At 47.4% G+C, this 14328-nt stretch overlaps 1 protein-coding gene across 1 annotated transcript in view; it reads left to right on the top strand.

The window, feature by feature from the left end:
- The window catches only part of CNTRL (centriolin), a 1008983-nt gene that overhangs the window by 13558 nt on the left and 981097 nt on the right, over positions 1-14328 (top strand). The window lies entirely within an intron of this gene.

The following is a 14328-nucleotide window of genomic DNA, read 5'->3' as shown; positions in this document are numbered from 1 at the left end:
AAAAGGGGAAGAGAATGCTGCTCGCCTGAGAGCACCCCCTGCGAAGACTCGAGCCGGCCGCCGAGAGGCCCGTGGGGCGTGTGTCGAGCCCCAGGCGTAGAGAAGAAGGAGGAGGTGACCGGGAGCTCACCCCGCACCTCTCCAGCCTGCCGTGGTCCGCCCTGCCGTGGCGGAGCCCCAAGAAGACAAGCGGAGCCATCGCGGTGCCCACCCGCTGAAGAACAGGCCCGTCGGCCGAAGGTGAGCCCAGACTGTACACCACCAAAAGCGGAGCCCACCCGCGACGTTCACAACAGCGATAATGGCGGCCGCCTGCTAGCGCCGCCCAGGACTACACAAAGCGGAGCCTACCCGCTATAAATAAACTGTGCCCCTACTATAGCGAGGCCAGCGGAGCCCACCCGCGGCCTGCCTACTGCGACGCGGTGTCGGCCGCAAATGCCCCGATGACAAAGCAAGGCTCGCGGAGCCCACCCGCGGCCTGCATGCAACCATCTCCGCCCCGCCGCGCAGCGTCTGACTAAAGCTGCCGCGGCGGTCGAGAAAAGGAGCCCGCAGCGTGAGGAGAGCTGCCGGGCCATTACTTTAAGTAAGCGGAGCCCACCCGCAAAGCGCCAACACTCCTCCACCCCGCGCAGCGTGTGATCTGTAAGGCTGCAGCAGCGGGGTGGGGAAGTGAGAAACCCAGCACCCGGCCCGCAGCCGGTAAAGGCGACATCTACACCCCCCCCCCGGTGCAGCGCAGATCAAAGAAACTCACCGGGGGGAGAAGAAGAAAAGAAGGAAGTCGTCCGGCGCACGCCTGCCTTGCCCACCGCTGCTCCGTGTGTGTGTGTGTAGCCGAAAGTGGAGAGCAGAGAACAGCGCCGACACCCCTCCCCCGCTGCGCAGCGGGTAACAAGTGAAGCTGCGGCAGCTGGGTGTGGAAGAACGAAGGCAGCTCGAGGATATTCGAAGTGTACACTCCCCAGTGATTGCCAATGCTGTGGAGCAGTGAGGAAAGGGTGATATGCATGCACAAGCCAGAGAGAACCAAACAAACACACTCCCCACATCTGGATCGTCCTTCTACCCACACTCCGAAGAGTTTGTGCATTGGGAAAATGAACAACCACGGAATCGAACGAGGTTCCAGAAGGATGAAACAGCCGAGAACTGCCAAAACTCAACCCTGCAGCGCCATCTAGTGGCCAAAAACAGAATCACCCTCGCACAGTGAAAGACAATGGCAGCAAAAAAATTAAATGCCACAGGTGAGACAAAGCCTGCAGCCACAGCAAAGGAAGACAGTCCGCGAAACTACAAGATCTACACTTAAAGCACTAAAAGAAAACAGCGCAAGAACGCGCCGAAAGCACAAAAACACAACAGAACTTAAGAATCGCGCCTGAAGCACCAGAAGCGCGCCAGGAGTGCAGCGACTCCTCACAAGATATGCAAGAGAACGCGCGACAAGTGCGCCCACGCGAGGAAGTTCACAAGACTCGCAACCAGCACCAAACAGGAGAAGATCCATGGAGTGGTGACGTAACCCTCCAGGAGCGAACACCCAAGAAGCATCTACGCCACGCCAGAAGAGAAGACAGCGATGCCTGGTGGCCACAGGCCATCGCTGCAGCAGAATGGCGAAAGTAGGAGCACCCCCACACGAACCAACAATGGTTCTGGAACTCAGCACCAGGACGTGCGAAAGCGCATGACGCAAATGCGCAGCAGTGCGGACAGCACTAGCCCAAAGCAGCAAGTCACAAGAGAAGACATGAAGAGCGCACCCAGATGCGCACCAAACCAACTCAACTACGATGAACAGGAAATGGTTGCGCAGACAACCCGCAGCATTGAAGATACATCACAGAAGCAACCTGACCACTCAGCTTGGTCACAAAGCACGAAGTCGACCAGCCAGATGGTCGCAACAAGAAGCCTACCTGCCGGACCTCGGCAGAAGGGACCAGCACGAAGTGGACCTCGGCAGAAGGGACCAGCACGAAGTCCAAGAAGCTCAGCACCACAAATCCTACCTGCCAGACCTCGGCAGAAGGGACCAGCACGACGTCCAAGAAGCTCAGCACCACAAATCCTACCTGCCAGACCTCGGCAGAAGGGACCAGCACGACGTCCAAGAAGTTCAGACAATGCACGGTCCGACGACCTAGACCCACGAACTTCAACCACACAAATTAACGAAAGCAACAGGAAGAAGAGGTGAAGGTCGCGACGCTAACCCTGGGAAGCGAGTAATGAGAAGTTAGTGTCCTAGGACTAGGACAAGACCAGGAAGACACGTGCAGAGTGCGCGCGCTGCATGGGGAAGCCTGGCCAGAGAAGATGAAGAAAAGGGGAACAGGGTACGTTGCGAAAAGAGGAGAAGAGAAGAAGAAAGATCGGAGCGGCACACTGCCACCGAAGAAAGGAAGGAAAGAGAGGTCAGAGTGACACCCAGTCACTGCAAGGAGAATGAAGAAAGAACAGAGTGGCCACTGCCACTAAGAAGAAAAGAAGGAAGACGCAATCAGAGTGGCACGACTGTCAAGCTAAGAAGAATGAAGAAAGAACAGAGTGGCCACTGCCACTAGGAAGAGAAGAAAGGTGACAGGCACTGGAACACGTAAGAAAAGAAGAAAGGTGACAGGCACTGGAACACCGGAGTGCAATGGAGAACAAGCCTGGTAAGAGCACCGGCAGAGCAGACCAAAGACAACCACCCACGAGTCATCCATCCACATGGCGAACGCAGAAGGGAGCAAGATAGACTGTTGAAGACATCTACCTCTGGGGTTGGCGGAAGATCGAATGGCGAGAGTGCTCACACATCCGGCTGGTGAACTGACCACTCCACACCGACCCGTGGCAACCCAAGAAGAGGCCTCAAGGAACTCTGGTGGCAGCAAGTCCCAAACGGGAGACAGATCTACAGAAGCACGTCTGCAGGACTCAAGAGGATGAAAGCCTCGAGAGCAATGAAGAGTCGACAACCCAACCTTCAGGTGGAACTAGGACACGACGGTGAGGTTCGTGGAGCGCCCTGCTCACGGCCCGAAGGCTATGGTAGAGCAACGCGACCAAAAACACCAGTCCAGTGGAAACCTGGCAAAGAGGTCCTCCCGGACATCTTGTGGCAGAAGAAAAACGGCGAGAGGGGCATCCTAGTGAGAGGGATGTTCGCACCTACTCTATTCACCTGCTAAGAAACACACTGAAGCCTGCCTGGAAACAACACGCAACCAGCTTGGAGAAAAGAAGCCGGAAGGCAAACAACAACCACGTCATCCATCTCTCTTGAATCAGTCGTCACCAAGAGAGCAAAGCAAAAGGCAGGGCTGAGAACAGCCGACAGAGAAAGAATGAACCCGCCGAACAACTAAGAACCGTGCCACCAAGAACTGCTAATTCAAAACGCAAGAACTGCTAATCCAAAACGCAAGAACTGCTAATTCAAAACTCAAGAACTATACTGCCTGCGGTTTGCAAGCAGCCAAAGAGACTCTTTTGAAAGCGCAAGTCCAATGTTATTTTCTGTGTTTTCTTTCCCCCACAGGTGTTTGGACTTTTCATGTTTGGTTTACTTTTTAACCAATTTGGGGAGGGATGTAATGCCCAGCACAAGTCAGCATTCTAGTGCTGAGCCTGTAACTACACTGAACACCCACCCACCACTGATGTCACAGGTCATGTGACACAGTACCAATAAAAGAGGCCGAGCGCACGTGCTCTAGGCCAGTTGCACCGAGCCAGCAGTGTGTCCTGTGTCCCAGTCATTTCCCAGCATGAGGGCCTTAGGCCCGACCCTACAATGTCCTGCATACACATTGTCATTGCCAGCACTACGGTGACAGGCACACCAATGACATTACAGTAAAAGCGTTTTGTGGTGAATTAAACATGCCTATCAACTTTGTTCCGGTGACAGGCACACCATTTACATGTTTTAACATAGAAATGGGGGTTAAGAGTTTGTTTTCGCTTCAGGATCATATTGAGTTCTTCATGGTATGTTTTATTTAACAGGTACATGAATATTTCATTCTTTTTGTGTAATTTTATATTATGCTAATTTTCTTTATTTGTACTTTCAAGCTGTGATTAGCATAGGGGTGGGTCTAAAGTCCCATTTTTCCTTAGAAACATGTTTTGGTGTGGGGGTTTGGTTTTATATCCCATCACCCCAGTGGGTATCAGTCCCATCTACCTCGTTGTTATGGGTACAAGTCCCGTATTGCAGTAGTGGGTGTCAGTCCCATCTACCTCGTGTTATGGGTCCTAGTCCCATGTTTCTGTAGTGGGTGTCAGTCCCATCTACCTTATTGTTATGGGTACAAGTCCCATGTTTCAGTAGTGGGTGTCAGTCCCATCTACATCGTTCTTATGGGTTCTAGTCCCATGTTTTTATTTTAGTGGGTGTTAGTCCCATACATTTCATGGTTCCTCTGGTTGAGGTACGTCCTCACACGAACATGAGTTTTCCTTTCACTACAGTGCACGTTGTAACCTTACTTAAGGTGTCTAGTTAGGTTGTATGTTTATTTCGTCTGTGCACAATAGTTTGTTTCTCTCTTGTTAATACCTCTGCACAATCATATTGCGAGTTTGTTTTATGCAGTCATTTAAGACTGGGCGTTTCTCTATTTCTTTAACTTTCAGTTCACTGTAGCCCAGTACTATTTATCTTTAATCATTACTCAAATGTTTAAAAATGTATGGAGAAAGAGTTTTATATTGTATTTCTCTTTCTCTGTCACCTTCGTTTCTCCTGATGTGGATTGCTCACTCGCATGCTTTCCTGGCCAGTTGGTGTGCAGAGAGTAATCATTGATGGTTTCTTTCTTATTTCTTTTTCTTCGCTTTGTTTCTTTCTCATAATTATCAGATAAGAGGATATGTTTATCTGTTTCTATCTTTTATTCTGTTTCTTTCTCTTATCGTTTCTTTCTTGCACTCTTCTCCCTTCTTGCTAATACACCTGAATGCATTTTTGTCATCTCTTTTGTTTTCAATTGGAAGAGAAGAGGATATGTAATATCTTTGTTTTCATTTGGAAGAGAAGAGGATATGTAATATCTTAGTTAAATGTTTTACATGCTTAACACTCCTCCATCTGTAGAACACTACAATGTTGATGTCATTTAGAATGTTGGTGCATGAAGCAGACAGTTGGAGAAGGGCTGACAGCCTTGCTGGCTGCACCTGGTGGGGCTGATTACATCTATACCTCAATGCTGTAACTTATCTTACTAAATCATCTTAAAACATCACAACCAGCGTGAACCAGTTACTACAGAGTTCAGATAGATAATAGCATGGACTAAATCAGTTGAAACCGGATCATAACTTCGTTGAAAACACCAACGAACCCATTTGTTCCATGCCAGTCGATATGCCTTCCTAGTACCTGGGGCCCATGATTCAGAGATGAGTCTGAAAGCATTTGTCGAAAGTCCTGGGATTCGCCATGGTCTCCTGAAATCCTCCATGCCGTCAGAATTAGAAGACCCTAACGTGGCTTGAAGGCCACGGGCGTGCACCAGCGCTGCCGAGGATTTCATTTTTAAACCGCATCTCAGCTGATTTCGAGCTGCTGCTCATTTTAATGACATTATTGGTTCTCTGTGTGCAACTCAGCTGACTACGAGCTGCTTGCGCATATTTTTAACATTTTCTGCTGCTTGTGTGTTATGTTCACAGTGCTCCGCACTATCTGCTAATAGTGACGCTTATTTACTTACCTTGCTCTTGACCCCGGTCCGCCCCGGCAGTGTGCCGTTTGTTGCGGAGGGTCCCTGCACGAGCGCCACTTCCTGGTCCTGCACCACTTCCGCCCTGCCTCTCCACCGTGCAGGTGAGCGGTCTAGTGGTTCACGTTGGCCAGCATAAATGACGGTCTGGAGGAAGCGCAGCGGACGAGCGCAGCGGGAGCGCCGACTTCGCGCCGAAGTCGCGCATAAGTCAAGCCCGTCTGCGCCCGTCCGCGGCCGACCGAGGCCCGGGCCTACGCATGCTGCCCGTTTCATCACCTACTCTTCACAAGAACTACGCTCTTTTCCTCCCTGTGCTCCCCTTGCTCCTCACATAATTGCCATCACTCAAAAATATGGCATTTTCTCCTCCTTCCCTCCCACCATTCCCCAGGCTCCTTTCCCTGTCACCCCTCCTTTTAATTCTGCCGCCCCTATATCTATCAAGCCCAGCTCCCCTGGTAGTCATCCTATCTCTCTAGTGTATCTCAATACCCGCTCCCTCCCAAAACATCACCTTGATGTATTCCAACTCTTGGACGGTGGCAATATTGACATCTTGCTCCTCGCTGAAACTTGGCTCCACGCTGGCTCTTACCCTGACATCTTGGCTGCCATACCCGCGGGCTACTATATTCTTCATTCTAATAGGACATCTGGTAGACCCGGCGGTGGAGTTGCCGCCATCATCCGTTCTAATCTACAATTCACTAGTTTAATAACTACCCCCATACTAAATTCTGACACTCTTACGTTGAAATTCACTTCTCCCACACACTCTTTTATTTGTGTTCTAGTGTATCGTCCCCCTGTCAATATGCCCTCCTTCCCATCCTTGTTTAGCGATTTAATCTCGCAGCTCACTATCAACTCTGCCAGGATCTTGATCATTGGCGATTTCAATTATTGGCCACTAGACCCCCTTGAATCCTCTCTCTCACTTGAATTTACTGATCTGCTACTTGGTTTAAATTTTTCCCAACATATCTCTGTCGCTACCCATAACAAAGGCCATACTTTGGACCAGGTTTGGACCACCAATTTGGATATCTCTTCTCCTGTGGTCTACCCCTGTACCTGGTCCGATCACTTTTTTATTTCTTTCTCCCTAAAATTATTAGTTCCTAGCCGCTCCCCACCAGCCTCTAACTTTTCGGCACGCAACTGGAAGCATGCCGATATTTCCCTTTTTCATTCGACCCTTACTTCTACACTCCCTCTTGACCTCCCTGATTTGAACTCTCAAGCTGCCACCTTGGACCAATGGCTGTCTCTAGCTAGTGACGTGGTCGCTCCCGTTAAAATTATCAACGCTAAACGTCCTCATGATGCTCAGCGCTGGTTTACCGATCAACTGAAGGCTGATAAACTCCTTCTTAGACAGGCTGAGCGCCGCTGGAGGCGCAACTATGATCCTCCATCAAAACTTATCTATATTGACTTACTAAAATCCTATAAAAAGTCTATTATTTTGGCCAAATCTTCCCACTATTCTCAGAAAGTTATTAACTCTGTATCCAGAACAAAAGAAATCTTCTCTATTGTAGCTGAACTCTCCCTACCTGACCGTGTCACTCCCCAGCCTCAACCCTCGCAAGCTCTGTGTGACTCCCTTAATGCTTTTTTTTCTGATAAAATCTCCATGATCAAACATAATATCCCCCCTACTACCATGTCTCAGGCCAGTGCTCTCCCTTCCCCGAATCCTCACTCCTTGCATGAATTCCCCCCTATCTCCCTGGATACTTTTCGTTCTCTACTCCAGGCTGTTAGCTCCGGTTCCCCTAATGACTGTTGCCCTCCTCAAATCCTAAGAGATGCTTTTATGGCCTGTCCCGGCTCTCCCCTTGACCTTTTAAATCGCTCACTCTCCACAGGCTCTGTCCCCTCCGCTTTTAAAAGCGCTGTGGTGGTACCTATCTTAAAAAAAACCCGGCTCTGACCCTGCGGTCCTGGGCAACTACCGTCCTATCTCCCTCCTCCCTTATCTGGGGAAGGTCTTGGAAACCTATGTCACCCGATGCCTGAGCACTTTCATCGAGGAAACTCATTTCCTCGATGACCAACAGGCTGGTTTCAGACCGTTCCATTCTACGGAGGCAGTGGTGGTGGCGGTTATGGACACGCTGAGACAGGGGGCTGACAAGAACATGGCCCAGGCCCTAGTGTTACTCGATCTCTCGGCCGCTTTTGACACGGTCGACCATGACATCTTGGTCGACCGTGTCAGAAATGCTGGCATCTCTGGCCTGGCCCTGTCTTGGATTGTATCCTTTCTCCAACTACGCTCCCAATCGGTACATCTGTCTTCCTTTTCTGCTCCTCGTATTTCACTTTCCTGTGGTGTTCCCCAGGGTTCTGCCTTGTCCCCTCTCTTGTTTAATCTTTATATGCAGCCCCTCCTTGTCTCTCTTCGTCATTCTTCTGTTACCACTTTTAACTATGCAGATGATCTGCAACTTATCTTTCCTATCGACCCCTCTCCTCTTTCTTGCTCTAATTTTCAAACCACAATGCTTAACATCTATGAGTGGATGAACTTCAGCCAGCTGAAGCTCAATCCGAGCAAGACAGAGTTGGTCCTGATAGGCGGGCCCCCTCACCCTTGGACTTCCAATTTCTGGCCCCCCGCCCTTGGTCCCCCTCCCTGCCCAGTCAACTCTGTGAAGAGCCTTGGTGTTACCATCTCTAGCGACCTTTCGATGCGGCCGCACATCAACGCTGTTACCTCGGCCTGCTTTTACCATCTCCGCAGAATCGGGAAGATCCGAAGGTTCCTATCACCAGAGGCTCTCACCCTTGTTATCATGGCCCTGGTCACTTCACGTTTAGACTATGCCAACTGTCTATACGTGGGGATCCCGGCATACCATCTCCAACGCCTTCAATTGGTGCAAAACCAGGCAGCCAGATAAATTTTTCAGCAGCCCAGACACCAACATGTCACTCCGCTGTTGAAAACCCTACACTGGCTCCCTGTTGCGCAACGCTGCATCTTTAAACTGGGATGTACTATTTTCAAATCTCTTTTTGCCTCTGCTCCTGTCTTTATTTCCCTCCGCTTGCACTCCTATGTTCCCTCTCGACACCTCAGATCCTCTGCTTACAATCTTTTGATCACTCCTAGGTTTAAACGCAAGAAACACGGTGGTGCCTGTTTCTCCTTTCTTGCCCCGTTCACTTGGAATTCCCTCCCTCTCTCCATCCGGCTCAGCTCCGATTACTCCTCCTTTCGCAAATCCCTCAAAACACATCTGTTCCGCCTTGCCCATGGCTAGCTGCACCCACCCCCTTGTGCCCTTATCCACTGGTCTTTGAGCGCCAAGAAACCAATTGGTGTATGTGCGCGGTATCAAATTTTTTTAACATAACAACATAACCCTGATCTACGAGGGGATGGGTGTCTCCTTCCGGACCCAGGAGTATTTCCCTGAACGAGGGTATTAGGATTGGAAAGTCTATACTCATTTCTAGAATGACTGGGAACCATGCTTGTGATCTCCAAAGGGGGGTTACTACAGTTATGCTCTCGTTGTATCGCCGAGCGTGAAGAATAAGTCGGGGAAGCAATGCAAAGGGTGGGAAGGCCATACGGCCTCAAGCCCTTCCAATCTTGGAGGAAGGCATCCACTCCCCGAGCTTGAGGGTCCGGCCTCCAACTGAAGAATTCCTTTAATTGGGTGTTCAGGCGGTCTGCAAAAAGGTCTGTCTTGAAAGGACCCCATATTGATTGGATGGCTAAAAAAGTTTGTCTGTCTAGTCTCCAATTGCTCGAGTCCCTGAAATTCCTCGAGAACCAGTCTGCTACACCATTGCTTAACCCTGGAATATGTTCTGCTGTAACTGAAATCCCTCCGTTCAAGCAATATTCCCAAAATTCTTTCGCCAGATCCGTGAGGCCCTTGGAGTGTGGTCCGCCCAGTTTGTTCACATAACGGACTGCTGACACATTGTCCATCCGTAATGTCACGCAGCATTTCGCTGCTTTGGGAGTAAAAGAGCGAATTGCAAAGGAACCTGCTAGTAATTCCAAGAAGTTGATATGCAACAACTTCTCTTGGGTGGTCCAAGGTCCACCTGTTGAGTAGTTCCCACATCTCGCCCCCCATCCTTCCAAGCTCGCATTGGATTCTATTATCAGATCTGGTTTCTCCCCGAAAATGGCTCTGCCATTCCATGCCTCCACATTCTTTAGCCACAAGAGGAGTTCTGTCCTCGACTCTTGGTCTAGGGATATCATTTGAGAATATGAATGATTTGATCTCAGAGCACTCGCCTTTAGTCTTTGGTGTGCTCGATTAATGGAGGGGTCCCGGGAAGATAGCTTGGATCGTTGACGATAAGAGGTCCACTATTCTTGCTAGTATTCTTAGAGGGAAGGTCCTCTTTTGCGAGAGCCTTCCTCAATTCCTTCCTCACTTTCCTGACCTTTTCCGCAGGTAATTTCGATTCTGCTTTCAGAGTATCTACCGTAAAGCTCAGAAACTGTGTTTGTTGGCTGGGTATTGTACAAGATTTCTTTGTATTTATGAAGAAACCTAGATGTTCTAGGAGTCGGATTGCAAGGTTTGTGTGAAGAGATGCAGTCTCTTTCGATTGGGCCATTATAAGGATATCGTCGAGATATATGATGAATCTTACCCCTCTCTCCCTGAGCCAAGCGGTTACAGGGCGTAATACCTTGGTGAAGCACCAAGGGGCGGACAATAGTCCGATGGGGGAGACTGCAAAATTGGTAGAGTTTTCCTAGCCAAGTGAACTGGAGGAATATTTGATGGGGTTCCCAGATGGGTATTGTTAGGTAAGCGTCTTTCAAGTCTAGTCTCGTGAGCCAGTCTCCTTTCCTCAAAATGTCTCTTAGGAGGTGTATACCCTCCATCTTGAAGTGTTGGTAGATTACCCAACGGTTTAAGTCTTTCAGGTTTATTACGGGTCTCTGTTCTTTGTTCTTCTTTTCCACTAGAAAAACATTGCTGAGGAATCCCATCGTTTCCACCTCGACTATTGCCCCTTTTTTTAAAATAATTCCTGTACTTCTTTGGAGACCAGATCCCTGTCTTTGAGTGAGAATGTGATCTTGCGAGGGCATCGTGTTTGAAAGGGGATACCTAAAAAGTCTATTTTGTAACCTTTTACTGTATGTAAGACCCAACTGTCCTGAGTTACTAAGCTCCAGTTCCTAGCGAATTGGCGTAGTCTCCCTCCCACCTTTGGAGGGGTATCTGAAGGGTCTTTCAAGGTTCCTACCTGATGAAAAGGAACGTTATCTCCATTCGCCTCTGAAGGTGCGTCCTCAGTTCCTCGGTCTCTGTGGGAAGAATTGATGGGAGCCGTAGTTGTTGGAGAAACTTCCACCACGGGTGATGAAGGGTTTTGAGGATTGTGCTCCACGGCCGGGGAACCGACCCCGCATTCTCCCGGCCCTGGTAAAAACCCTATCTTGGAACACTTTTTTAATCTCTTTTTGTGATTTTTGTATTGAGCTAAAAGCGCTCACATATTTAGCCATTTCTTTGATAAAATCCTCACCGAAGAGGAGGCCTTGGGAGTCTGGTCACTTTTAAGAAATATGTTACTAAACATGATGTGGTAGTGCACTGTAATTTACAGTCTGCACTTTCCCCATGAAAATGCCCACAAATGTCCCACTGACAAGCAGTTTTACTGATAAAGCTACATAGCATACAAATGATAATACTTGAAAATCGGGGTCCTGCTAATATTTATCATTTGCACATTACCAAGTAGTGTTCAGATTTAATTTGATCATGTTAAAATCCTTGTATCTATCACACTTCCGAATGGTAACAAAAATTGCTTTCCTATTTGCTGATATATTTAGAAATATTTGTACTGGTCAATTAAAAGTTATTGGAATGTTCTGTGTTAGGAAAAAAACTGATATCCTGCTGCTTTTCGTTTCACAATTGTCAGACACTCACTTCACAAAATCCCCTAACTCTGCAATCAAAGAAAGAAAAGTAAACATCAATCTCAAGGATGAAATAAGCAGCAATTTGTAAGAAGACATAAGCTGACATTTGCGTCCGTCTTGAAAAGCACAGCAAATGCGACTAGATAAGAAAAGTACGTTTTAATGAATGCTCAACCACTCACTTTCTGAATGAACCAAGCACCTTTTCTTTGCTTTCTTGAGCTCTCTCGCCAGAACGGACCAGTAAGCCCAAAATATAGCTCACCTTAATAAAATCTGACTTGCTGAATCGAGTGGGCAAATAGATTTTTTGCGGCCTGCTTATTCTCTGGACATGGACCTTGATCAGGAGCACAGGCTGGACTTTCACTGTGGTTTGATGCAAGACTGTGACCTAGATGCAGCTTGGGGGTTGCAGATTTGGTGCGATCCCTTTCCTTGAATTCTGGGGATGGAGACCTGGAAGAATACCTGGAACAAAACTTGCTTCAAAACCTGGACTTCAATTCTTTTCCTCTCTTCCATTCTCCTGGGACTGAGAGGTCTGGACCGGCTGCTAGAACACTCAGACTTTGGTTTTGATTGGCTTCGGGAGCGTGAACCTAGATCAGACTTGGCATTGCTCTTTGATCGATATCTCCTGGCTTTGGTTCTCGAGCAAGAGATCCCCCTGGCTCCTGGATCATGATGGTTCTTTAACTGGGCTGTGTGTTCTACTGTGACTGCTCCTACGGCTCCTGTGGTGTGATAGTCACCTGCTTCTGGATAGGTACCATGATCTCTTCTTCCTCTTGATTGCTTTCTCCCTACCACCTCTCTCCCCCTCCCTCCCCATGCCCACTGCAGTTAATTCAGGGGAATGTATCAAAGGCAACAAGTGTTGGCTCAGGTTTTTCAAAACTGGCCTCCAAAGGCTTCATCCCACTGCCCATTGGAATAAAAGGCCTGTCTGGCCCTAGTCTGATGGTGGTGAGACACAATAGGGTTTTTCAGAATAAGAGACTATTAGGTGCTGGTCTGTGTTTAGATGGGGAGGAGCATTGCTTTTGTTGTTTTTTACCTTATTGATATGACTTGAGAGCTGCTGATTTGAAGCACTCAATGTAGGAACCAGGGTGATTGGACTTGTTCCAGAGCGAGGAAAATCAGGTAACACTCGACAACATGGCTAATCTTTTTATGACTAGGGGCCTGATTTAGATGTTGGCGGACAGGTTACTCCATCACAACGGTGACGGACATCCCGTCCACCGAAATATAAATCTCATTATATCCTATCAGATTTTTATGTCGGCTGACAGGATATCTGTCACTGTTGTGATGGAGTAACCCGTCTGCCAAGATCTAAATCAAGCCCTTAGATTATGTGGGAACCCAGTGTGGTATAAGAAGGGTTGCATGATTGGAGTATAGAGATCAGTGCCTTCAATTAAATAAGGGAAAAGGTGTCAAAAAGGGTAAAGTAAGTGGTGAGGGATATTGGGGTCTAAGAGTGAGAGAGTGTTGACTATGTTTTGTGTTGGAGGATTTGGACTAGAAATAGGACATAAAGTCATTGACTGTGAGATTGAAAAATATTATGGAGGTGCTGGAAAGAGCAAGGATTGAGCTGAATATGTTGTATAGCTTTGGACAAGTTAAAACCTTGCTTAATGCAGGGATGACCTTTGTAAATTTTAATTAGTTTTTGAATGCAAAACGTTAGTTAGTGCATTTTAGGGCAGTGAGCAGATAGCAGAGACCAAATGTGTAAGGCAAGTAAGATTGACTCTGTAGAAGCTGATACAACATTCTTTAGTGTTTTCTTTATATTTATGTCAAAATCGTTTAGAAGATTTATAGGGCAAAGAAGATGTACTTGAATTGAGAAGCAATCCAAGATCTTCGGAGGAGGTATCTGTGGTGCTTACTTAGTATTCAGTCAGAAATACTTTATTCGGTTCATTACAAAAACCACAAAAGTATACAAAATCCAAAAAACGAAAGGCCGAGGTACCAAATTACAATATGGTCAACAGACAGCAAGAAATATAAAAAAGATAAAAACTGTACAAAATATATACAGAATTCATATGCAGATTTGAAAAGCATACACAGATCCTCCAATTCACTTAAAATTCATTATTTACAAACTCTAAAAATAGACCATGCAAGACTTTTATCTAGAACTAATTAGTTTTTTCCTTAGTCTCATGGCTATGGATAAAAATGTAGCAACAAGCAACATTAATGATTTCCCACATATTGGACAGTAACTGAAGATACATTAAGGCCGGTTTCACTTATCTAAACCCTTTATCTTTTAGTAGGGGTACAATGATTTTTTTCCGAATGTCCGTAAAATAACCACAAAAGAACATGACGTGAGCAGTGTCCATTATCGAAAATCCATCACAAGTACACAATTCTAATTCTGATACCTTGGTCCAGCATGGGCGCCCAGAGAGAAGGAGATGAAGTTTGTTCAGCCTAAACATGGTTAGTAAATATCTTTGGTTAGCATTGTTAACAACCTTCAGATACAGTTCTAAGTCATGATCTGTTGTTACTACTAACTGATGGGCTCTCACGGTTGACTTAGTCAACTCATGACCTTCTCTATCCATCCCTTTGTGCAGCCTGAATGCGGTCTTAACCCATTTCATGTCTCTCTTGACCAGT

This window comes from Lissotriton helveticus, chromosome 5_1, assembly GCF_964261635.1.
Source record: "Lissotriton helveticus chromosome 5_1, aLisHel1.1, whole genome shotgun sequence".
Lineage (NCBI taxonomy): Eukaryota > Metazoa > Chordata > Amphibia > Caudata > Salamandridae > Lissotriton > Lissotriton helveticus.
This window is presented reverse-complemented; position numbering and strand designations above follow the sequence as displayed.